The 24,833-nt window shown below is 37.4% G+C and overlaps 1 long non-coding RNA gene across 2 annotated transcripts in view; it reads left to right on the top strand.

The window, feature by feature from the left end:
• Positions 1–24,833, top strand: part of LOC138809040 (uncharacterized) — a 132,314-nt gene that overhangs the window by 92,815 nt on the left and 14,666 nt on the right. For both annotated transcript variants that reach the window (XR_011366673.1, XR_011366672.1), the window contains exon 3: positions 4,236–4,343. This is a non-coding gene — a long non-coding RNA (uncharacterized lncRNA). The remainder of the gene's footprint in view (positions 1–4,235; positions 4,344–24,833) is intronic.

Below are 24,833 nucleotides of genomic sequence, written 5' to 3'. Positions count from 1 at the left end.
ATTCAGCCACACCCAAGGCTCACATCTGAGCTTATAGGTGATGGGTACTTTGACATTCTTTTATTCTTGGACCACATACATCTTCCCTGTATTAAGGAGCCAGCCTTATAACCTCTTAAATACTGAAGGCATTTTAAGTCCTGGTTTTTCCACTGCAAAAAGTAAAAAAAAAAGTCCTGGTTTTTCTAAAATTTACTGTAGCACATTCATTTATGAGCTTAATACATATAGCACCTCATTTTGCATCACTGGAGTATAAGGCAAAGCTGTGTGCCATAAGCATAGTTGTCATGGAAACTAGCAGTTGTTTCTGCAAAGGTTTCTGAGTCAATTCAAAGTTTCTGTGAAAGCATACGCTATTCTGCAGTAGAGGTGGGATCATAAAGCCATGGCTTTCCTCTCTGTCCCCCAAATCAAGTTCTTTCCTTTGCTCACAACTTTCAGTAGAGAGAAAAATGACACAGAAACCCACAGTTGTGACAAACAGGTTTATGTTTCAAACACTTTTGGGAACAAATGATGCACATCTAAAACTAATCTTCTGTCCGTTAGATGGAAACATTTTGAAGGGAAGACTCTAGAAAGGATAGTGGACAAGACAGGCTATTTTTTTTCCCTCCGTTTTATAGACCTGTCTTTGTCTTGAAAAAGGTATTCGTGAATGGGAAAGACGAACATATTTGTAACCTGGGATCCTCTAAGAGGCTCTTCAGAGGCCTGGTTTGGAGCAAATGGATCTGGTTCCTTTCATCTACGTTGACATCTCTTGTTCTGTTTTGAGTGTGAATGTACTAATAGCAAGAGGGTATGGTTCTTAGAGACGCAAGAAATAAGCTACATCTTAATACAAATACACTTAGGGCAGGAATGACATCTAAAAAGCTACCTTGGATAATAAAAAAAAACCTTTCATAGATGGTTTCTAGGGCAAACACAATAGAGAAGGGAATATATTACTTGTTTTCTTTTAAAAATCCTCTTAATCTATGATCAACATCCATTTCATTTCTTGTGTCCAAAGCCTTATGAAAGCTGAGAGGGGGCTGGGAAGGTGGCTCAGTTGTAGAGTGCTTGCCTTGCATGCCTGAGGCCATGGGTTCAATTCCTCAGCACCACATAAGCAAAAAGGAAAAAGGCAGAAGTGGCACTGTGGCTCAAGTGGTAGAGCGCTAGCCTTGAGCTGAAGAGCTGAGGGACAGCGCCCAGGCCCAGAGTTCAGGCCCCACGACTGGACCCCCCCCCCCAAAAAAAAAAAAGCTGAGAGGGATGAACCAGTTACTAGTTTCCTTATTCCTAGGCCAATACTACGTGTGTGTGTGTGTGTGTGTGTGTGTGTGTGTGTGTGTGTGTGTGTGTGTGTGTGTGTGTGTGTGTTCAGGAGGACTGTGGTTTAGGAAGTGGTGACAAATTGAATTTGTAGCTCATTTTGTTTCCCAGTGGCTGTTGGGAATGGCCTTTTCCTTTTGAAAAACTTTCAAGAGTCTTCATTGGCTAATTGGATATGGACGAGGGGAAGTATATGTTTGATGTACATATTTGTTGATGCTGGAAATATGATCAAGAAGTTCTAAAAAATTTCTCAGTGGGGTGGGGAGATCCAGGAATTTGGGAGGGATGTGTTGGGCTATTGCTTCAATAAGAGGCAGCCCTGTAAACCTGAGAATTAGTCACCATGCTACCACCATCTCTTGCTCTTATGCAGCAATAACATGTCATTCCCTTGATTCCACCCTTCTTCTAGGCTACTTCTTTGCAGCCCAAGAAATATCAAAATCATGTGTATATTCTCATTGCATTGTGATCTGGCCTTCCTTCAGGATCTGCATCAGTTACTGTTCCAGCACCAATTCTTATAGCTTCCGCCTTTTTCTTTTCTTTCTAAAAAAATATCATTGGCTTTTGAATATTTTTCTCAGTTTCTCAAAAGGCCATGCTCTCTTCAATCTTTGGCCACCAGTGTGTGCTGCTCTATCTGCTGGTGCCCTCTACACTCCTTGTAGTCCCAATGAATTAATTCTCTTTTTGGGTTTAGTTTAAAAGACAAGTCTTTTGAGCGTACTCTTCAGGCTAAGTTGTATCTGGCTAAATGTCTGCAACATGTTTTACTTCTCCTAGGCCCACCCCATCAAATCTTAAGTAACTAGTTTAAGGCCTGTATTTTATAGTAGATTGAAAACATTTGAGAACAAGTTCCATCCCTGTCTTGTTCCTTATGCTTGGTATATTACAAGGTGCTCACTAAACCTTTGCTGACCCTATATATTGACTGACCGTGGAGGCAACATATGTGTTGTTTTCTTGCTGATACTCTTCCTCTTCAACCCTTTTCTTTATATAACTATATATCTCTATATAGATATAAATATAGATACAGATATATCTATATAAGCCCTTTTCTTTATACATTCATATGTAAATATGTATATATACATCTTAATTTCAAGGCTTTCCTGGAGAACAATTATTACCTATGGCAAAGTTGACTTGATGAGCCATCAAAAAATGGCTCCCCTATATACCATTTTGCATTGTAGATTTCAGTGTCAGCAGAAAGCCTTGATAAAAGACACAGTCAAACTTGTTATTTGCCATAGTATAGAGGGAAAAAAGTATACTCCATTTAATTTACTGAATTTGTTCCTTAAAAAAAGTCCCTGAATTCAGGCAATCCAGTTTGTGTAGACCCAGTGAGACAGGGATCAATATCTGGTTTCTGAGAGATGAGACTGTACATACTGCAGATTCAGAACTAAAAATCCATATAGTCGGCTATGATTCAAGGCAGCCATTGCAGGGCTATAGGTCACAAAAAGAAAAAAAAATCTACCTGCACCAGAGTCCTGAGTCTTTGTTGGAATGAAAAATGAGAGAGAAGGTAGACTTCTTATGATTATCTTATAACTTGGGAACAGTCAGTCATGAAGCTGGTTTTATTAATCCTGGTCTCAATATGCTCATGTTTGATAAATTGGAATGTACCAGAAGTTTAAAGGACTAGAAAGGACTAGTTTAAATGCTAGAATATATAGTAGCAACAGAAAACCAAAGGGAAAAATATCCTTTACAGATTGAGGAATATATTGAATATATAGAAAAAATTAATAAGAAATTAACTAGAAATGTCTAAATTTTCTATTATAAATTATAGGACTAGAATAAACTTGTTATCATAGAGCCATTATCTAGAGGCCATTCCTGTTAAATGTTGGTATTCATTCACCTAATATCTTGGGCAGTGTTTTACATAGCTGAAGTTGTAGTAGTTTATATCATTGTTTTCCTTAATTATATAAAATCACCATTTAGTGATTACTACTTAGCCTATCTGAATTTCTTAATAGCTGCAAACATTTTACTGTTTGTGTCATAGGTTTTTCAATTATTCATATTTTTTGGAACTTTAGACTGTACCTAATTTTTTCACTATCATAAATAAAACTGAAATATATGTATATATACATATACACATGTACATACATACATATGTATATATGCATGCTGATACCGGGGTTTAAACTCAGGGTATCGAGTTTACTTGGCTGGTAGTCTGTTTGAACCATGCCTCCAGCCTGAAATACACAAATGTTTTGGTTTGTGGTTCTAATTGTTCTGTCAGATAGAATCCAGAAATGAGGGGCTGGGAAGGTGGCTCAGTGGTAGAGCACTTGCCTTGCATGCATGAGGTCCTAGGTTTGATTCTCCAGCACCAAATAAGCAAAAAGAGAAAAAGCCGGAAGTGGCGCTGTGGCTCAAGTGGTAGAGCGCTAGCCTTGAGCTGAAGAGCTGAGGGACAGTGAGTTCAGGGTCCACGACTGGCCCCAAAAATAAAAAAAAATATAAAAAAATCCAGAAATGATATTACTGAGCCAAAAAGCCATGAACAAAATTTATGTTTTTGATATGCATGAACCAAATGTGTTCTGATTTTTTTTTTTTTTTGTTGATTGTGGGGCTTGAACTCTGGGCTTGGGCAATATCCCTGCACTCTTCAGCTCAAGGTGAGCGCTCTACTGCTGGAGCCACAGCACCACTTCCGTGTTCTGCTTTTAAGGAAAAGTCTTTGGGGAATTTTTTTGATACTCATTTTTCCTGTTTAGAACACATGTCTACTTATTAAATTTGTCAGGAAAGTTTTATATTCTTCTTGTAGGTACATTTTCTTCCTAATTTTTCTTATCTATTGAGTATTAACCTTGATTTATGAATGGGATTTTCTCCCTTTTGTTTTCTCATAGCTTCTACATACGTTTTTTGCTTTCTATTGAAGATTACTTGAAAGAGGTTGACAGAAGCAAAGGAAGTCTACAGAAATATGGATAAATGAGGCTCCCTGAAAATCTAAGGTGTGTCTTTCCTCCCCAAACACCAAAATGGTGGAAATAAGTGAATATTTGATAACGGCAGCCAGGGGAGATGCTTGAAAAGTATGGGCAAAGCCATGACTGCCATCTCTTAGGAAGTGAGAAAAGAAAAGGTAGAGGTTGAGTAATAGGAGTTGGGGCTAGCTGTGGGGGAACAGAGAAGCTCATTTTATCTTCTGAGTACCTACAATCCCAGCAAAGTAGATTAGTGGCAGAGGATAGAGATCAAGGGACTGGGAATGAGAGAACAGAATAACCACAGGGGTGCTATGATAAAGACATCACAAAGATTCTCTCACTTCAGCTTCCTAAACCTTGTATTCCGTGGGCGTCTGCCCAACGCCATCTTCTGCCAATCATCTGACCCCAAACTAATTGCCAAAGAATTGAACTTAATGAACATTAGAACATGGAAACTGAACACTTGTATTAAATGCCACTAGGTATCTGGAAGGAAATTAAAAAATTCATGCAGCCATGAAAATGCCTTAAGTTAGTAGATGTTTGGAAAGTTGAGCATAACTTCAACATAAAAAATCATTTTTTTCCTTTGTGAATTATAGAGGAAAAGGTACTTTTTTAAAAATGTTTTCTGGGTTGTGGGTGTTTTTCTTAGTTGACAAATCTTTTAATAAGGAAATAACTGGTAAGTATAAAGAGCTCTCATTGTTTGTGATAAGTGCCAATATCAAGCACCTCAATATTTAATTCCTGTTAATGTTTTATTCATGTCACCAGAGAGGTTATAAAGGCATTGTTAATTGCATACTTTTTTCTTTGTACAAATATGCGCACCCTGTTTTTGACTTGGAGAGGAACTTGTTCTTTCTTTCCTTTTCTCTTTCATTTCTTTGTGATTATTATTATTTTTTAGCTTTGCAGTTTGGGCACATGTCTCAGCATTTAAAATCTAGGGTCCATTAGGCATCATTCATCTGTGAGATGAATTCTGTATTCCACTTATTGATTCTATTGTAGGTGAACATTCTCAGCATTTAGGCAAGCACTAGCTAGTGTGTTAAATAGGACTTACATTATTCCTTCAACATAGGATGAGAATGTAGGGAAATATCTACATTTAAACAGCTTGAGGGAATGTTCACATATTAAGAGCTGCTATATGTAATTCATGTAGTTTTCTGATAAGTGAAATGAAAATAAGTATTCTCAACAGTATTGATCTAATGAAATACATTTAGTAATTCAAAGCCAATTTGCCTTTGAAAGTCTCTTTCTGGGATATAGATATTTTTCAAACCAGGGACATTTTATGATTATATATAACAAGTAGATTTTTTTTGGTAGTGAATTTGCCAAAAATATGAAAAACATGTTAAGGGAAGATTGTAATTTATTATGATTCTGAAAATCCTGACAAGCTCTTCTTACTAATGTTTGCACCTCAGGGTTTCTTATTTATATAGAAACCTCTTTAGTAAGCTATCTACTAACCAACCATTATTACTACTATTATTATAAACTCTCCTGGCCTAAGCTCAGTTATTACCTGGAGTTTCACTTTGCATTTGGCTCTACGCCATTTCCTTCCATGCTCTCTTTAACACTGTATAATTCTAATTTTATTCCCTCTCTTTATCAATTCTGTCGCTCCTGATGGTGTTTTTTATTTCCTAAATGTGAATATTTCTAGTGTCTTTGTGTTTGTCCTTTCCTCCAGGGAGTCTTCTTGTGTTTTCTTAATTCTCTGCTTTGATGAGCACCTTCTTTGATTTCAGAGCTTCACTTTCCCTACCTCTTGGGAACTGTTATTTGGACATTACCTTATCCAAAAGCTATTGTCTTCTGCTTCAACGTGATGTTTCTTTTTCACTTACCTTTATTTTCCCATACTTAGCCATTTTCTTTGTTGCATATGTATCAACAAGTAGTCATGGGCAGTAGGCATATTTCATTTACTTTTCTTTTGCTCCTTTTTAATTTTATTGTCAAGATGATGTACAGAGGGGTTACCGTTACATACGTAAAGTCATGAGTACATTTGTTGTCATACTTGTTCAGTGTTGAATATAGCCTTGATTTCTCCTTTCTTGAGTTTCTTTCATTTGTAGCCACTGTTTCCATTCTTCCTCAAAACATTCTCTTTCATCTCTCCTGCCCCACTCTTACCACTTCCCTCAAATCAGCTCCTAAGAACTCAGATTTAGGGGGCTGGTAATGTGGTTTAGTGGTAGAGCGCTTGCCTAGCTACGCATGAAGCCTTGAGTTCAATTCCTCAGTACCACATAAACAGAAAAAGCCAGAAGTGGCTCTGTGGCTCAAGTGGCAGAGTGCTACCAAAAGGAGCCCAGGAACAGGGCCCAGGCCCCGAATTCAATCCCCAGGACTGGCAGGAAAACAAAAGAACTCAAATTTAGGTTGTTATGGTAGCTGTAAATAATTTATTTAGATAGTAACTTTTCTCATTGCTATAGGGATATTTCTTTTTTTTCCCAAAGCAAGATGTTAAACTAATATTTTGTGTTCTCTGTCTGTGGAGCTTTTGTGAATGGCAAAAAGGGAAGTTCCAGATAACCTCCAGCCCCAATATTTGCAAATGGCTAAGATCATTGAGGATACTTATTTTGGTCAGTGTAGAAGTGAAAGAAGAGTGAATTTGTCAAGTAGATGTGGACCAAGCTAAAAAGGATATTCTTTAGAGAATTCATTTAAAGAGAAGAAAATGTAGATTTTTAAAAAAAAGTTCGTGTGGCTAGGAACACTAGTCTGCTTCCATCAGTAAAGTTATTAGGATTTTTTTTCCCACGGGAGAGGGTGAGAAGTTATTGCTCCTAATATCAGAAGGCAAGAAAAACACCTTGGTCTTGGAACCACAGGCTTGGACAATGAGCTCATCAGTGTAATAGGGCAGACCGAAAGCTTCAGAGTTCTTTCCTAAATGCTTTGCACAGTATAGGGTACCCCAGGACTATCGTCTGACTTAGGGAAGAGGGGAACTGGAAGATAGGTTCAATTCTTGTGTGCAGAAACCTCAAAATAAAGAGGTGGAAATATATTAGAAGCTTGTTTTCCTTAACTCTTTGTCATAAGAGTCTGAAATCAAGGTACCTCACTATCAGTTAGAACAAGATTTTTAAATCTTATGACATGGCTCTCTTGGATAACCTGGTAAAATGAGCGTATTCTGTTTCAGGAAAGTGGTTTTAAGTGCATGCAAGTACATAGGGTTACAAAGGAAGTTGAAATAAAATGCAACTAAAAGAGAAATTTGTGATATACTAATGTATATGACTTTACTGATAATGAGATCTAGTATGAGCTCAGTAAGTACTGTAGGTTCAGAATAACTATGAACACAAACTATTTCGTGATACCTAATAATTGTAATGAGCTATAAAGTACGATTTTCAATGATAACAATTTCATAGATACTATGAATATTACATTGTTTTTTAATGCACATTCATAATTGAAGAAAACAATTTCAGTTAGAGCTTGTTGGAAACTGACTTACTTCCATGTCTATTTTCTAGCCCTAGCAAAAGAATGAGCAAAGTCCAGGATAAATGGTCTTTCCTTGGTAGAATGGAAGTCATGTCTGTCATACCTTCCATTTACTTGAACCTAATCAGATCTATACTCACACCTGTCTTCATGAGAAACTGGGGTTGTGTGTGTGTGTGTGTGTGTGTGTGTGTGTGTGTGTGTGTGTGTTATGTGGTTATCAACAAGTAGCCTTCTGCTTAGCTAACACTGAGGAGTTTAATTACTAACTAGAAGAAAGATAGACTGGAGACATACTTAGTCCATACTGCAGAGAAGAAAGATAGACTGGAGACATACTTAGTCCATACTGCAGAGATATCCCTGAAATTAAATTTTTTTTACTGGCCAGACTCAGAAGAGAGTATGTGAAGATCAATAGGGGCTCTATAAATATTCACTGATGCTGACTTATGTGTGACCAGGGTCTGTTAGAGGAATGATAAACTCTGGGAGATGATACATTGAATTTCCTATGATGAGAAGGGGTCAAAGAGACTTGTGTTTGAGTAATTCACTTATTCATTCAACAAATATTTAATATAAAGCTTAGATTATATGTTATCAAGCCATTGATGGGGAAAAAACAGTGAACAATGTGAAATCCTTACAGTCAGGAATATTTTATCTTAATTAGGGAGGAATAGAACAATAAGTAAGCAAATCATGGGGCTGGGAAGGTAGCTCAGTGGTAGAGCGCTTGCCTTGCATGCATGAGGCCCTGGGTTCGATTCCCTAGCACCACATAAGCAAAAAGAAAAAAGCTGGAAGTGGCGATGTGGCTCAAGTGGTAGAGCGCTAGCCTTGAGCTGAAGAGCTGAGGGACAGCGCCCAGGCCCAGAGTTCAGGCCCCACGACTGGACCCCCCCCCCAAAAAAAAAAAACAAAAAAAACAAAAAAAATCATGTCATAGGAGGCAAAGTATATTAAAAAAGAGATGAGATAAAGTATATGGTGGAACTGCTGTGATAGGCAGAATTCCATGATGCTCCTTAAGACTCTTGTGATCACATGTTTGTATAATCACTACCTCAGTCCCCTCCCACTATGATGAGGTTGTATTATGTGACAAAGGTGAAGGATTTTAAAGAGGTGATTAAGTTCCCAAATCAAGTGATTTTTGAGATAATAAGGGAGATTATCCTGGATAGAATTGACTTCATCCAGTAAAAGCCTTTTAGAGAAAAATTTAGAGAAATTTTATTAGTCTTCATAAAGTAACCATATTGTGAACTGTCTATGGAAGACACCATGTGACAAAGATCTGAGGGTAGCCTCTAAGAGCTGAAAGAAGTCCTTGATTTTTAGTGAGCAAGAATATAGGGATTTCAATAGTACAGCCACAAGGACATAAATTTCTCCAAAAACATGAATGATTTTGGAAGTGAATTCTTCCCCATGAAAATTTTGGATAGGGCTGGGAATGTGGCTTAGTGGTAGAGTACTACTTGCCTACCATGTATGAAGCCCTGGGTTCAATTCCTCAGGACCACATACATTTAAAAAAAGCCAGAAGTTTCTGGGTGCTGGTGGCTCACACCTGTAATCCTAGCTACTAAGGAGGCTGAGATCTGAGGATTGTGGTTCAAAGCCAGCCCGGGAAGGAAAATCTGTGAGACTCTTATCTCCAGTAAACCAGCAGGAAACTGGAAGTGGTGCTGTGGCTCAAGTGGTAGAGCACTAGCCCAGGACCAAAAAAAAAAAAAAAAAAAAGAGAAAAGGAAAAAGACAGAAGTGGTACTGTGGCTCAAGTGGTAGAGTGCTAGCCTAGAGCAAAGGAAGCTCAGGGACAGTGCCCAGGCCCTGACTTCAAGCTCTACTACTGGCAAAAACAAACAAAAAACAAAAACAACAACAACAGCAACAAAAAAAACCCAACAGACTTTTGGATAAGAATACAACACAGTTGATCCCTGATTGCCTCCTTCAGGGACCTTGAGCAGAGGCTCCAGCTAGAAACTAGGGAAAAATAAATACATATAGCTTTAGACTGCTCAATTTATGGTAATTTTGGCATATCTAGGAATTGAAAATGCTCTTTTAAAGAGAATGGTCAAGAAAAGTGTCTCGGATAAGGAGTTTGAGTAGAGACTTGAAGGAAGTCAAGAGCAAAATCAGAAGGACTTTCAGAGAAGGAGCAAAGGAGTTACGACTCCTGCTAGGTGTTGGCAATAGCCAGAGATGGGCAAGAGTTAGGACATCAGTTAAATGGAGAGAAAATGAACCCTTGGACTAGGGATATGGTACAGGAAGACATCAGATTATGGACGTGTTTCAAAGGCAGAGTCAGCATTCTTTGCTAAAGGGGTAGATTTAGAATGGGAGACCAAGAAGATTCAAATGAAACTCTGGTATGTGGTTGCCATTTACTGGGAACAGAAGACCATCTAGGGGTGAGAAATGAGAAGGACGAATGGGAGAAGTGAAGAGTTTGGTTTTGGATATGTGAAGTTTGAAATGCCATCCAACTGAATTTGTCAAGGGGATTTAGGGAAGAGGTTGGGAATAGAGACAAAACATATAGCTACTAATTAAATTGTGAGACTGGAAGAAAAAACTTGAGACAGAACCATAATAGAATTGAAACTCAGTAGTCTGAAACTCATTTTGAGAGATAAAATTATCATTTCATACATGGAGAAACTGAAGTCTAGAGAGACAAAGTGATGGTAGGCACGTACCCAATTCTACAGATTAGTTTAATTAAATCCTAGGCCTTTTTATTTCCAGCTCAGAAATTCTTCTTTGTAAGGACCACAAGTTATTTTCAGTTTGTTTTTCTCCCAACATGTGGGAAAGAATTGTACAAAGTCAACATGGCTTGTTTCTTTTCCTTTTGTGGGGTTGCAAGTCCCAAGTACAGACTTCTGAGGCAGCCCCCTTCCTTGGGTGTCACCCTACAAGATGCTGATTAGGTTTGATGGCTATGGGAAGCTGGGGCTCATGTAACAAATGAAATGTATGTTGTGATGTCTATAAACCTTACCCCATCAAATTAATAATGAAAAGCCTCCCATCAAAGCCTTCCTTGTGCTCAATAGCCTGTGGCACATTTGGACTCATCAATAGATGTTCAACAATATTACATCTTGTTTAAATCTTGGTAAAGTAGTGTTATGTACTATTGTTATTGACTTCCCTTTTCTAATTACCACCCAAAGGTGACGGATGATAATAGCTCTAATGACCACATGCTTATAGAGTGAGTGGCTTTAGGTTTCAACTCATTGTGTCTTAGCTCTTCTGAGGAAGGAGGCCTCCACTGATTAAAGCAGATACTGTTTAAAAAGGGCCATCATATGGGGCACAGGCGGTGTTCATAGCCCTTCCAAGTGTGACCTCCATGATAAGTTTGAAACTAGGTGTTTGTGCATGGTTATTGCAGGAATTCTAAGGCTTGTGGAGCCAGCTGCAGTTAACTTTTATAACAGTCCACAAGTCAGGCTGACAGAAAATAGGTGATTCTCAGTAACTCAATCTAATTTCTGTTTTGTGCCTTCATTTTGTTTGATAGCAGAAACCTAATTCTCTATTTTATTTGTGCGTTGGAGATTTAAGTTAGAAGGGACATGGCTTTGTGGTACTCAGGCACATTTTGTCTTCTGAGATCCTCATTTTTCCAGCTGGTCCTCTGACATTGGTTCATATGTTAATGTCCAAGAGATTTCCCCCTCTCCTCTATGGTATCCAGAAGTCTAATGGCTCTTTCTGTTACTCCTGTGTATAATAACTATTATTTCTTGCTTTCCAGAGATCTCTGAAGCTCCCTAAATTGCTGGCTGTCTGGGCTCACTGTGCTTTACCTCCTGTTCCGCTGCTCTCTGAGCTTTTCAAGGCTTAGTGTCTAGTAAGGAAAGACATTAGGTTTCATCACTTTGAAAGACCACACACCTCAGACTGCACTCTTTAACTTCTTTATCTTCAGTTTCTAGACTAAATGGTTAGGTTTTTGGAATTCATAGCTCATATGAGCTTTCTTCCCCATTTAAGATATAACTTATCCTGAGATAATAAGTGTAGCACAGTTTAGTTGCTGGAGTTTGAGGATGATGGAATGAGATCAGTGAAAGAAATGACATAAGATAGGGAAGTGATTTGCTAACATAAAAGCACTCACACTACCTACAATATTGCTGGAAGCAATTTTTCTTTTTAGGTTCCTGAGAAACATTTTAATAAGCAGACACTTCTTGTCCATGATGGTGGAGGCCACAGTCATTTAGAAGTAGACAAAAGTGTTTCAAGAACATAAGGCCTCTTGAGAACCTTTTCTGATTCTTTCAGTAAGTAATGATTGAACAGATAACAAAAACCGTATTTTCTGAATTCCCATCATACTTTAGTTTTTTGTACTTTTTTATTGTAAAAATACTGTACAGAGGGGTTATAGTTACATGAGCAAGGTAATCATGCTTTATTTTGTCCTATCTAAAAACTATAAGAGACTTGCGTTCCCAAAGAGTAGGATATATTTCTGAATATTCATCGTAACATATGGTATAGAACAGATTCTTAATAAATATTTGAATGTTTAGGAATTAAGTTCATTGATATGAAGGGCTGTGATTTGTGTGGTGTCATCCATACAGTTGTTCAGTTATTTATTTATCAAATATTTATGAAGCACATATTTTTCAGGGCTTCACTAAACCTTTGGATAAAAGAAATCTGTAAGACATACCTATGATCTACACAAGTAACTGCATATGATCCACTGTGAATATGTACCATAGTTGTGTTGTTTCTAATATTTGAATTATTTCAATATGTTGAAATGAATAACCACACTTAAACATCACAAAAATTGTGCTTTTAATTTAATATCAATACAAAGTTTACCATCCCAATACAATATTTATCCCAATATTTTCTCGGTGGAAATAAGCAGATACTGAAATTTACCTGAGTGTTCCAAGGGTCAAGAATAGTCAAATAACTCATTTAAAAATATATTTTATTGTCTTTAAATAGTTGTACGAAGAAGTTAACATTCAACAAAACTTTATAATTGCAGTGTCTTGATCATTATTTGTCTTGATCATTATTATCCCTTTCATTATTCTTTCCCATTCTTCCTAACCCATCTCCTCCCTTCAATTTTTTTAGTTTCATAGGATTTGCATTGAATATTATGACTGCATTGTACCCCCTTCCTCTTTTCATTCTTTTACCCCCCTCCCCTGGGCCTCCTTCCTATACTTTTCAAGTCCTAGTTTCCTGGTATTCATTTTGTTGGACTGGTTAGTTTATCTAAGGAGTTATACCATTTGAATTCTTCCTAGCAGACACCATACTTTGGTTAGTGTAGTTGTGTATACTTGCATATAAGCCCTCATATATGTTTAGTTACACATTTATACATTAGGTCTAGCTTCCATATGTGAAAGAGAACATGCATCCTTTGTCTCTCTAGGCTTGACTTCACAGGTCCATCCATTTCTTTGCAAATGATGTGTCATTCTTCCTAATGAATGAGTAAAATTCCATTTTCTCAATCCATTGACGGGCATCTTGGCTGTTTCCATAGCTTGGCTAAAGTGAATTGTGTAACAGTAAATGTGGTTATGCAGGTGGCTTTACTGTATTCTAATTTATATATATTTTTTGGATAAATGTTTAAGAGTGGTGTTGCTAGATGATAGGGTAATTCTATGTTTAGTTTTTTGAGAAAGCTCCAAACTGCTTTCCAGCATGGATGAACAACTTTACATTCTAGTGTATCAGGGCTCCTTTTCCCCACATCCATGTTAGCATATATTGTTTGTATTTTAACCATTCTCACTGGGGGTGAGATGGAATCTCAGTGTTGCTTTGATTTGCATTTCCTTTATAGTTATTCCTTTGTGGTTATTATTTCTACTTCCTCCTCCTCATCACCCTCCTTTTTTTTTTTTCTGAGAGAAAGTCTTAACTGTGTCACCTGGACTGTCCTGGAGCTCATGATCTCCTGCCTCAGTCTCTCAAGTGCTTGGATTGTAGGTGTCTGCCACTGTCCCTAGTTTAGTTACTTCAAGAGTCCCAAGCAGTCTGGAGAAGTGAGAAGACTGGTAGCATAAACAAATAGAATGGTAGAATATAATAGCTCAGCAATAGAACATGCATAAATGCTAATTTTATGACAAAAGTGTCACCTCAGAATGATTGGGGAAGTAGTTTTATCAATAAGGTATGCTAGGACAACTGGATGAGAAGCTTGGAAAACTGGAACTCATCATACTATATACAGAAACCACTTCCAGGTAGATTAAATGTGAGAGGAAAAGCAGTGATATTCTAAAAGGTAATTTAGGAGAATATCTTTACATTCTATAGTAGAACAAACATTAATTATAAAAGAAAAAATATTCAAATATGACTATACTAACATTAAGAGCATCTTTTTGTTTAGTGAGAGTGAAAAGTTAGAACAGAATAGAGGAAATTATTTCCTGGTAGCTATATTTCTCTCTACTTGTATAAAGTCAGCATTTTAAGATTCTATATCTAAGTAAAATCATGAGTATTTGTCTTTTTGTGCCTGGAACATCTCACTTAATACCATGATCTATGATCTCTAAGTCTATCCACACCACTACAAATGACAGGATTTAGTTATGTTCATGGCTCAGTACTATTCCATTGTGTTTATGTATCATATTTTCTTTGTCTACTTAACAGGTAGTAGATGCTAGGTTGTTTGCATTTATTAAGCCCTTTTGAAAAGTGCTGCAATAAACATTGGAGTTCAGATGTGTTTGATATACTGATTTCATTTCTCATGGCTGTATACCCAAATATTTGAAGACTCTCCATGCCATTTTCCATGGCTGTACTAATTCATATCCATACTAGCATTTTTGTTTTTGTTTTGTTTTGCTTTTTTCCCCCTCATCTTTTTGATTATGGCCATTCTAACTCAGGTGAGGTGGTATTTCAGTGTTCTTTTAATTTGCATTTCCTTTGTGGTCAGAGATGTTACTATGTTTTTGTTTTACATTGTTTATTTCAAATACTAATAAAAGTATGACTGTAAGACAAGTAAGGAAGAAAATCTAAGTGTGCATCCTTACATATATTTTTTGAATTTTATGCTGTGTATTAGTTTCAAACGGGATAAAATAAGAAATATTGAAGAAAAAAATCAAAGGTAAATCACTATATAGATCAGATATTCTGTTAATCATATGTTATACAAAAATAAAGCCATTGGTATTTATAGTAATTTTATAGATGTGGAAATGAAGCTCAGGAGAAATGTCTGGTATTATTTTACTAATGAGGAGTGGAGCTAGAATTCAAACTCAAGCCTGCATGAATGGAAATTCAGCCAATCAAAGAAAAGCAAAAAGAGCTTACTGACTTCCTCAGTTCACTGTGGAGCCATTTGAAAAATCTATAATGAGCCACTGATGCCAGACAGCTCATGCTAAAATTGCATTAAATTCATTATGTTTTTATAGTTCTTTTGATTCTATTTAAAGTTGTACAGTGGTAATTGCCAAGTGAAACAAAAACGAAAATAGTGGTGAAAAGCTTAGAAATTAAGGTTTCCTGAAAAGAATTCAGATAAATAACATTATTCATGTCTCTTTTTGGTTGGCTACTTGACAAATTGGCCCATTTGTTGGAAAGTGCTTTACTTATATTTTGTTTTATGAGCATATAATTTTCTTAATAGTGTAACAATCTATGTCTTCAATGAAACTTACCATGATTCTGTCTATAATCTTATACTTCATTTCATTTATAGCACTTACCAGAGTCTGTCTTTCATATTCTCTATAGCCAGTTGGTATCAAACAAATTTTAATAATCCTTTTCTAAAATGTTAAGTATACAGTCTTTCTGCTGTCTCGTTATTTTTCTAACACAAGCCTCTGGGTCTTTAGTCTGAATAAATGCATTATTGTCTACATTAATTTTATTCATCTATTTCTCTTCTATTTATATATTTACTCCAATTATTGAGCATTTTCTATGAACAAGATATTGTATAAATGATGAGTCAGAAGACATGGTCCTCCTCAAGGACCATGCAAAAGACAGAAAATAACATTATAGTGTTATATAACATGTACAATATATACATACATATTTATATTTTCTCTATCTGTCAGCCGAGCACCTGAGTTGAGTCCATATATTGTTTTTTTGAATACTGCTACAATAAAGGTAGGCTCATAGGTATATGATTCTAATTTCTTATGAAAACTTCTAGAACCTTCCTCTTTGCCAGTCTCACACAAACAGTGGTCATGCAATACCCTGGATACTTTTTCTTCCCTTTTATACAGTAGTTTGGTGTTTGTGATTCTGTCCTTACCACCGTATGGTCAAAGGGCCAGTTTTATCCTCTTTTTGTACCTCCTATCTCATATCGTTCTAGTAGTTACTTTTTTCTTCTAATATTATTTCATGTAGATGTATAAAGGAGTTTCAATTTATTTAACATGTCTTCATGTGTAAAGTGCATCTTGATCAGAGTCACCCCTTCCACCATTTTCCCTATCTGTTCTATCCCTATGTATCTCTTCATTTCCTAGTTCCATTTTCATATACATACATTGAGTATTATGATTGTATTTCCCCACCATTCCTCTCTATTCATCTTTCCTCCTCCTTTCATCCACTACCACTTCAGAAAGACATGTTTAAGCTTCTTGTATGTTACTTGTTCAAAGAAGTTATAGAATCCCACCCTTGTGTACAACATAATTTAGTGAATTTGATTGTGTATATGTGCATATGCCCCGTATGCTTATATTTTGGGTCTAACTTCCATATAGGCAGCTCCAGTAAATGACTTAAGTTTATTGACTTGCATAAACAGTGCAGAAGTTGCAAAGGCCCCAGATAGGAGGACCTATTGTTGAAAATCAAATAAACTTAAATAGGTAAAAAATTAAACAGGAAATGAACACATATAAATTATTTAAGATATTTTGTGAGATAAAAGTAAAATGGTAAATTAACATGAAAGAAAGAGAATATCAATTACTTATTACTCATTATTATTGGTCAACACAGTCAATTTACATTACAGTTAATTTATATTTGCCAATCCTTGATTTCTGAATAATATTAGATTTCTGGGATTTTTATTAACACATAAAAATTCTTCTAAGCCAGGTGGGTATAATCCTAGCTCCTCAAGAAACTGAGCTCCTTGGATTATAGCTCAAAGCCAGCCCAGGCAGGAAACTGTGAGGCTCTTATCTCCAATTAACCACCAAAAAAACCAGAAGTAGATCTGTGGTTAAAGTGGTAGAGCACTAGCTTTAAGCACAAAACGCTAAGGGACAGAGCCCAGGTCCTGAGTACAAGCCCCAGACGAACATAAAGCCAAACAAGAACAATAGAAAAACTCTTCTCCTTTCTGCTCTTTTTTTTTTTTTTTGGTAAATATTTAGATAATATGCATGTTGAGAGTGCTTTCTTGCTGTCTTCTCTACTGTCATGATAATGAGGGTCCTCGGTTGTGACAGTGTAGAGCTGTTACCTCATCTCTCATGTTGTACTGAATTAGAAATGCAAGATGACTTGGATATGAAAGATAGAGATACTCAAGCAAGCCTCATAATTTTGCAGGAATATAACCTGTGCAGGTGTTTTCTCCATCTATTGCTAATACACAGGGATTTAGAAACACTGTCTGCTCAGCCTGTTTCATGTAGGAGCATACTCAGCCTTCTTACTTGTTTCTCTGCTTCCTGCCTCCCAGCAGGCACAGAAGCACAGCTCTGAGGCCAGCTTTATCCTGCGAAAGACAGAGGAAGCATCGCACAAATTCCATCCCCTGTTCAGCTGCCTCTTTTGCTCCTTCCCCAATTCCCTACACCACTTTCTCCTTTTCTAATTATCCCCACTTGGAAGAACTCATAAATCTCATACACTGCAACTGAAAGTGAAATTCTCCCAGTTGCTGAAAAGCTGCCCAGAAGCAAATCATGGTTCCTGAAGTTCTGTATAAGGAGCAGGGGACAAAAGGCTGATTACTGCAAAGGATACTCTATTCAGTTTTATTTTTATTTTCACAGGGTTGTTTCTATTTGGTATCCTAAAAGAAAGAAACAGTAATGTATTTTCTTCATAAAACCTACTGGAATTCCTGTTATATACAATAGGCAGCGATTAGTTATCTTAGTTGTTTTACTTTAGGATTTTTTGAGGCAATTCTTGATAATTAACATGATAGGAACAGGAGGAAATGGCCAAGAGACTAATGAACTTGTTTCATATTTGACAACTTGGCTGCTTAGAGGTAGCTTTCTTGGATTTCAGGATAATCAGATCCAGAAATGACCAAGCATTAGGTTGTGAGTATTTCAACACTGGGAATAGGTTGGCACATTGATTGTGCATTCATTGTGACAGTCCAGAGCCCCGTGACTGACCAGTGTGTGGTTCAGTATTTGACCTGGATTCTCGTGGCCCCCATGTTTGCACTTTGAACCTTACACAAAACTCACTCTGTCAAGGACTAGTCACATGGTTGCTTTGTTTGCAGAATGGTCATTGTCAGAAAGTAAAATTCAAGTATACCTTTGCTGTTTTGTTTTTCACAGTACTAGAGAAACAAGCAAACAAATGAACACCTCTTCTCCCAAACTAGGCACCAAACCAATTCCCAATAAAACCCAGAAATCCTGTAACATTTTAGGAAGTTGTTTGCATTAACGAATTACTTTATCATGCTCACCTTGATGAGAATAACGAAATAAAAATAATTCTAGTGCTATTTATGCAGCTGTGTTCATTGGATTTGCAGGGAACATGAAGGCATTGTACACCGGTATTCCTAAAATGTCCATGACATTAGAACAATAGTATCAGAGTCCTGGGCAGCTCCCAATCAGCCGATTAGAAACTGTGGGGATCCTAGTGCGTGCGTGTGCGTGTGTGTGTGTGTGTGTGTGTGTGTGTGTGTGTGTGTGTGTATGGGGAGGGGTGCTGGAGATAGAACCTAGGGCTTTACATGAGCTAGGCATTGTACTGGTTTTGTTGTTTTTGTTGAACTCAGGGCCTGAGTGCTGTCCCTAAGCTTTTGTACTCAAGGCTAGTGCTCTACCACTTGACTCATGGCTCCACTTCCATTTTTTTATAGTTTTTGGAGATAAGAGTCTCATAGACTTTCCTGCCCAAGCTGGTTTTGAACTGTGATTCTTAGATCTCAGATTCCTAGTTAGAATTATAGGCACGAGCCACTGATGCCCAGCAATATTGTGTTTTCAACATGCAGCTGATCCTGATCCTTATGTTGAAAATGCTGTTCTAACTATTGGTGTTTAGAGATTTGTTTAAACAGTGATGTCTGGGATTCACATTCTGCTTGCTCTCTGACTCTTTGCCAGAAGTACTATTTCGTTCATTCCTCTGTCCATTAAGTCTTCACCTTTCCTTCTGGGCTCTGGGGATGTTTGAGAACATTCTATCTTCATAGAACTCAACAATGAATCCAGAGCTTTCCATCTGCTAGAGCAGCACCATTCATATTTGTGGCTAGCCTAGGGAGTGGGAAATCTCCTTTCCTCCCTTTTAGATCCTAATCTAAAGAAGCTGTCTATTGCTGCTATGTTCCCCAGCATCACTGGGGATGGGAAAGGGCCAGTTCTTCTCACAGTATTTCAAACAGTAGGTTGGCAAATTTTAAGCCTTCTTCTGGTGAAACAATGTGCATTTGTGTTCTGTATGAGTCTACTGTGATGTCCACAACAAACCTGCTGCTATGAGAAGAACCTGGCCATTTTCTGTTCCAATATGAGATATAAGAACACAGAAAAATCTCAGCTGTCCAAATCTCTGTCTGTCCAAAGACTTTATGGTGGTATTGAGGAGGTTGAAGATACAGACTTTGTCCTAACAATGTTTACTGCAACCAGGTATATCTTAGTTAATCAAATTTCATGTGTTTTTTTATCTACTAGAGTTACCTTCAATAGGAGGTAGGTGTCATTTGAAAAGGGCATCATTTCTAGTGAGTTCTGAGAGTGTCACACAGGTTATTGATTGATCAGTTTGCCATCAACTTGACTTGGACCAATGTGGAGATATTCTTGTGATCCAATTTTCAAAGCTTACCAATACCTTCACTTCCTGACAAATAACATCAAGTAGCAAGACAGAGCCAAAAGGATGGACATAAGGTTCTGAAATACAAAGGCAGAGGTGGTAAGAATGGACAATTTTGTATTATGGTCATCTTGTCTAACCAGTGTATACTGAAAGCTGTGCAAGTATCATCTATCTGCATTGAGTCTGATTAATTTTCTTTTTTTAAAAACTGGTCCAGGGGCTTGAACTCAGGACCTGGGTGCCATCCCTGAGCTTCTTTCTGTTTAAAGCGGAGCTCTACCACTTGAGCTACAGCACTACTTCTGGCTTTTTCTGAGTAATTTATTGGAAATAAGAGTTTCACAGACTATCCTGCCCAGGCTGACTTTGAACCACAATCCTCAGATATCAGCCTCCTGAATAGCTAGGATTATAAGGATGGGCCACTAGATCCCTACCTGATTAATTTTCTTTAGCAAGAAACATTACGACATGAATAAGGCAAAGTAGCTTCTAATCAATAAAGAATGCCAGTACCAACATTGATGAAGATAATATTGGTGTCTGTACTTGCTCTTCATAGTCATAATAGATAGATGGAAGAGAGCCACCCAACCCAACTGTATTTCCTTTTGTGGTATAAAACATAGTTGCGTATTGTCCTTGGTCTTGAACTCAGGACCTAGGCACTGTCCCTGAAATTTTTTTTCTTTCTCAAGCTTAGTAGTTTAAGTCTCACGGACTTCCTGCCTAGGCTGGTTTTGAAACTTGATCCTCAGATCTCAGCCTCCTGAGTAGCTAGGACTACAGGCCTGAGCCACCAGTGCCTGATACAAGTGTTTCTTGAAGTGACAGCCTGGGTGACTTCTAAGTGTGCCATTCGCTTTGCCTGGTAATGCATATAGAGATGAATGTGGGGATGTATGTGTGTATATAGATGTACTTTGACTTGTGTTTTTATGGAAGGTGGGGATTGGCTGATGGATCTTAAGCAAGATATAATCTCTTATGAGCACTAATTTTTTATGTTTTTGAAGTTTCATGTTATTGAGAGCCTAGAAGCAATAAAATCTGTGCTGACTCTGATATTGGGCAATTTTTTTTTTTTGTAGTTTTTATTCAAGGACAGCAAGATAGAGACAGCAGGGCTGGGGTGTGTTTGAGTCGCCAGGAGGTGGCTGGATGTTCTCTGTTTCCCAAGAAAGTTTTTTCCTGGTATGTGAACTCTGAACTTCATGGTAAGAGTGATAAGCACCAAATTTGGAGTTAGATGGTAAACTCTGTGTTCTTTCTCAGTTTTTTTCCTTCTTTCTTTACACAAGATAATAATGTGCTGGAATGGCTATCTTAAACGTGTACAGAAAAACAAAACATGGACAGAAGATAAACCTTCGGTCATAAGCAAATCCTTTCCACAGTCTCATGTCTTAGATTACTACATTTTTACAAAACTCAAATGATTGCTGGAGTGAATCCAGGGTACCAGATTCTGTGTTCTATGCAAATGCTGTAGCATTTGGCTATTAGTTGAGTTTAAAACTCTGAGACTAGGATTGTGCCTACTCTTCTTTTTTTTTTTTTTTTAAACTATTTATTTACTTACGTTGGAGGGACTGGAGTTTGAACTCAGAGTTTTATCACCCTTTCACTCAAGCCATACCTCCAGCCTACTGTTCCCTACTGTTCTTTTCAAGCTCTTTGCTTAGGACACAATGCTTTGTCATTGTTGAAGTAATGAATCAACTAATATCTTCCTTATAGTTTTTGCAAGTGACTTGATCATCTGGACTCTTAGAGTAGCTCAGGGAAAAGCATTGGCATTTATTTTTGGTAAAGACAATGATTCTTATATGTCTGACCATTTTTGCAGACAATATATTCATGCAGCATTTAGATCTTGATATTTGTGACTCTCCATCATAGATGGTTTTTAGGTAGCCAAGGCAGTATGATACTGACTTAACCTTGTGAGAAGTATGCTGACCTTCTACCTTTGCTCTCTTGATAGAACATCTGGGCTTACTGTTCATTCTTGTTTGTTTTTACGACCCAACTCTCAGATATATTCAGGTCAAAGGACTGACTAGTCAATGTGTCCCCCTACCACATCCCAATGGGGGCCTGTTCCATTGGTCAGCAAGTCACTCTGAGCTAGTGGACTCAAGGTTTACCATCAGCCTGCAAAGTCATCAAACCCCAGAATAAATGGCATTTGTACCAGGACCATTTGGATGACAAAGCATAAGGGCTAATTCACAAAGTTACCAGACTAAAGAATTATGTCATTTGCATGAAAATGAATGGTAAATTTCTCATGTGTACAATCTAGATTCCCATTAATAAAAATAAATAAATAATAAAAGAATACATAAACCTGCTGGGCTCTGGTAGCTCATGCCTGTGATCCTACAAGTATGTAGGCTACTCAGGAAGCTGAGATCTAAGGATTGTGGGTTGAAGCTAGCTGGGGCAGGAAAGTCCATGAGACTCTTACCTTCAATTAACCACCAGAAAAGTGGAAGTAAAGCTGTGGCAGAAAAGCTCACGGATAACATAGATCCTGAGTTCAAGCCCCATGACTAACAACGACAAATATATGAACCTGAACAGAGGATCCCTTTTTGATGAGGAAGAGAGCATTAGCACTGGGAGGAAGTCAAAAGAAGTGTTTGAGTGGTGAACAGGACCAGTGTACATTGTAAGCATGTGTGGGATGTACAATGAACCCAGCTTTTGAACAATAAATAAAAAATGGGACATTATTGTGTATACCTGTGATCTTAGCTACTTGGGAGGTAGAAGTAGGCTTACAGCATGGTAGTAGCTTCGAACAGGCACAAAGAACCTACACTACAGGATAGAAAACCTTATTGAAATAAGCTAAAACATATATGATCAACTGAGTTTTGGCAACGGTGCCACAAGCATATATGAAGACTGATGGTCCCTTCAGCAACAGGTGTTGGGGAGACTACATGCAGAAGAATGAAATTGACCTTTATCTCACACCAGTTACAAAGATCAAACTGGGCTAATGTCTCACACTTGTAAACTTACCTACTAAGGAGGCTGAGTTCTGAAGATCTCAGTTTGAAGACAGCCCAGGTAGGAAAGTCCATGAGACTCTTATTTCCAATTAACTAGCAAAGAGTGGGAAGTGAAGATGTGGCACAAGTGATATAGTGCTAGCTTTGAGCAAAAAATCTAGGGAACAGTGTCCAGGCCAGGTGTTCAAGTCCCAGTAGCAGTGTGCATGCATGTGCGTGCGCACACACACACAATCTGTTCAAAATAGGAGACTTAGAGGGAAAATAAGACACAGGGCTCAAAAAAACAATAGGAAACACAAAACTACATGAACAGGATTGCATGAAACTAAAAAGTTTTTGCATGGCAAACATGTAAAAGAGTGAAGGGGTGACTCATGGACTGGGGGAAAGTATCTGTAAACCATATATCTGATAAACAGCTAATATCCAAAATAGTGAAGAAGGTCAAAGAACTTGAAATTAAAACCACAATAACTCAGTTAAAAATGGGCAAAAGATTTGAACAGACATTTTTCAAGAGAAGAAACATAAGTAACCTACAGATACATAAATATATATTATATATAAATTTAGAATGCCTATTATAGACAAGTTGAATGGTAAGCGTTGGAGGGAAGAAGTTCCTTGTACACTGTTAAAGTGAATATAAATTATTAAAGTCAGTTTGCAAAACAGTATGAAGTTCCTTTGAGAACCAAAAAGTGGAGTTAGCATATAATCTAACATTCTCATTGCTTGGTATATGCCCAGATAATTTGAATCACTAGGTTGATGGATAGTGCAAGTCCAATATTCTTTGCAGCATTATTCACGGTAGTCAAGATTTTAAGCAATCTGAGTTTGTTTGCAGTAGAATACTGTGCAGCTATAAAAAGAAGGAAATTTGGTCATTCACATTTGCATGGAACAAGAGAACATTATTTTAAGTGCCATAGCCAAGTATTGAAAGAATGACAAACAAATAATACTTAAATGTGGAACCTTATTATGATTTTATCTGAAGGATAAAATACCAAAGTGTGAAGTTGAAGTTTAGCGATTTTTTCCCCCTCAGTTAGCTAAATACCAATACTATACTTGATCTGGAATCCAGAGTGTTTAATTAAAGCCCCTTTCTACCATGTCACACAATCTAATATAGTACTCACGCTGTTTGTATTGCTGACTTGTTAACTGTCCACTGCTGAAAAGCTTTGTATTTTCTTATAGGGGAAAAAAGCTCACTGCTTTCAAAACCATTTTACCAGAACAAATACCACATTTCTATACTTATGTTCTATATGTGACTTCTCAGCAGGGAGAATACATGTTTGAAAGTCAGTCTTGAATGGTTTCAGGACCAGCTCAGGTTGTTCTTTTTCTAAACTTTTAAATAGTTTAAAAATTGCATGGCAGTGAAGAGAACATTTGGATAAGAAAAAATGCTAAGAATTCATGATTGCAAGCTTACATTATAACTGGCGTTTTCATTTTTCTTTGTTGTTCATGGGGCTTGAACTATGTCCCTCAGCTCTTCAGCTCAAGGCTAGCGCTCTACCACTTGAGTCACAGCACCACTTCTGGTTTTCTGGTGGCTTACTGGAGATAAGAGTCTCACAGACTTTCTTGCCTGGGATGGCTTTGAACCGCAATCCCCAGATCTTAGCCTCCCGAGTAGCTAGGATTATGGGCGTAGGCTACCGGTGCCCAGCTGTGACCAGCATTTTCTAGTATATTAACTGTATCCATTCTTTCTACATAGTAATAGTTTATTGTTGATATTTGGTCATCCTCTCTGGTTAATATTATAGCAGAGAAGTTTCTCCTTATTTATACTTTACAGTTAGCCATGCTTTACGGTAGTTCATTAAACAAAGCAACTAATGATTGCATATTTTTGAATATTAGAGTT

Source organism: Dipodomys merriami, unplaced genomic scaffold (genome assembly GCF_024711535.1).
Source record: "Dipodomys merriami isolate MVZ:Mamm:240054 unplaced genomic scaffold, mDipMer1.0.p SCAF_48, whole genome shotgun sequence".
NCBI lineage: Eukaryota > Metazoa > Chordata > Mammalia > Rodentia > Heteromyidae > Dipodomys > Dipodomys merriami.
The sequence above is the reverse complement of the archived record's forward strand: the minus strand, read 5'-3'. Positions and strand labels throughout refer to the sequence as shown.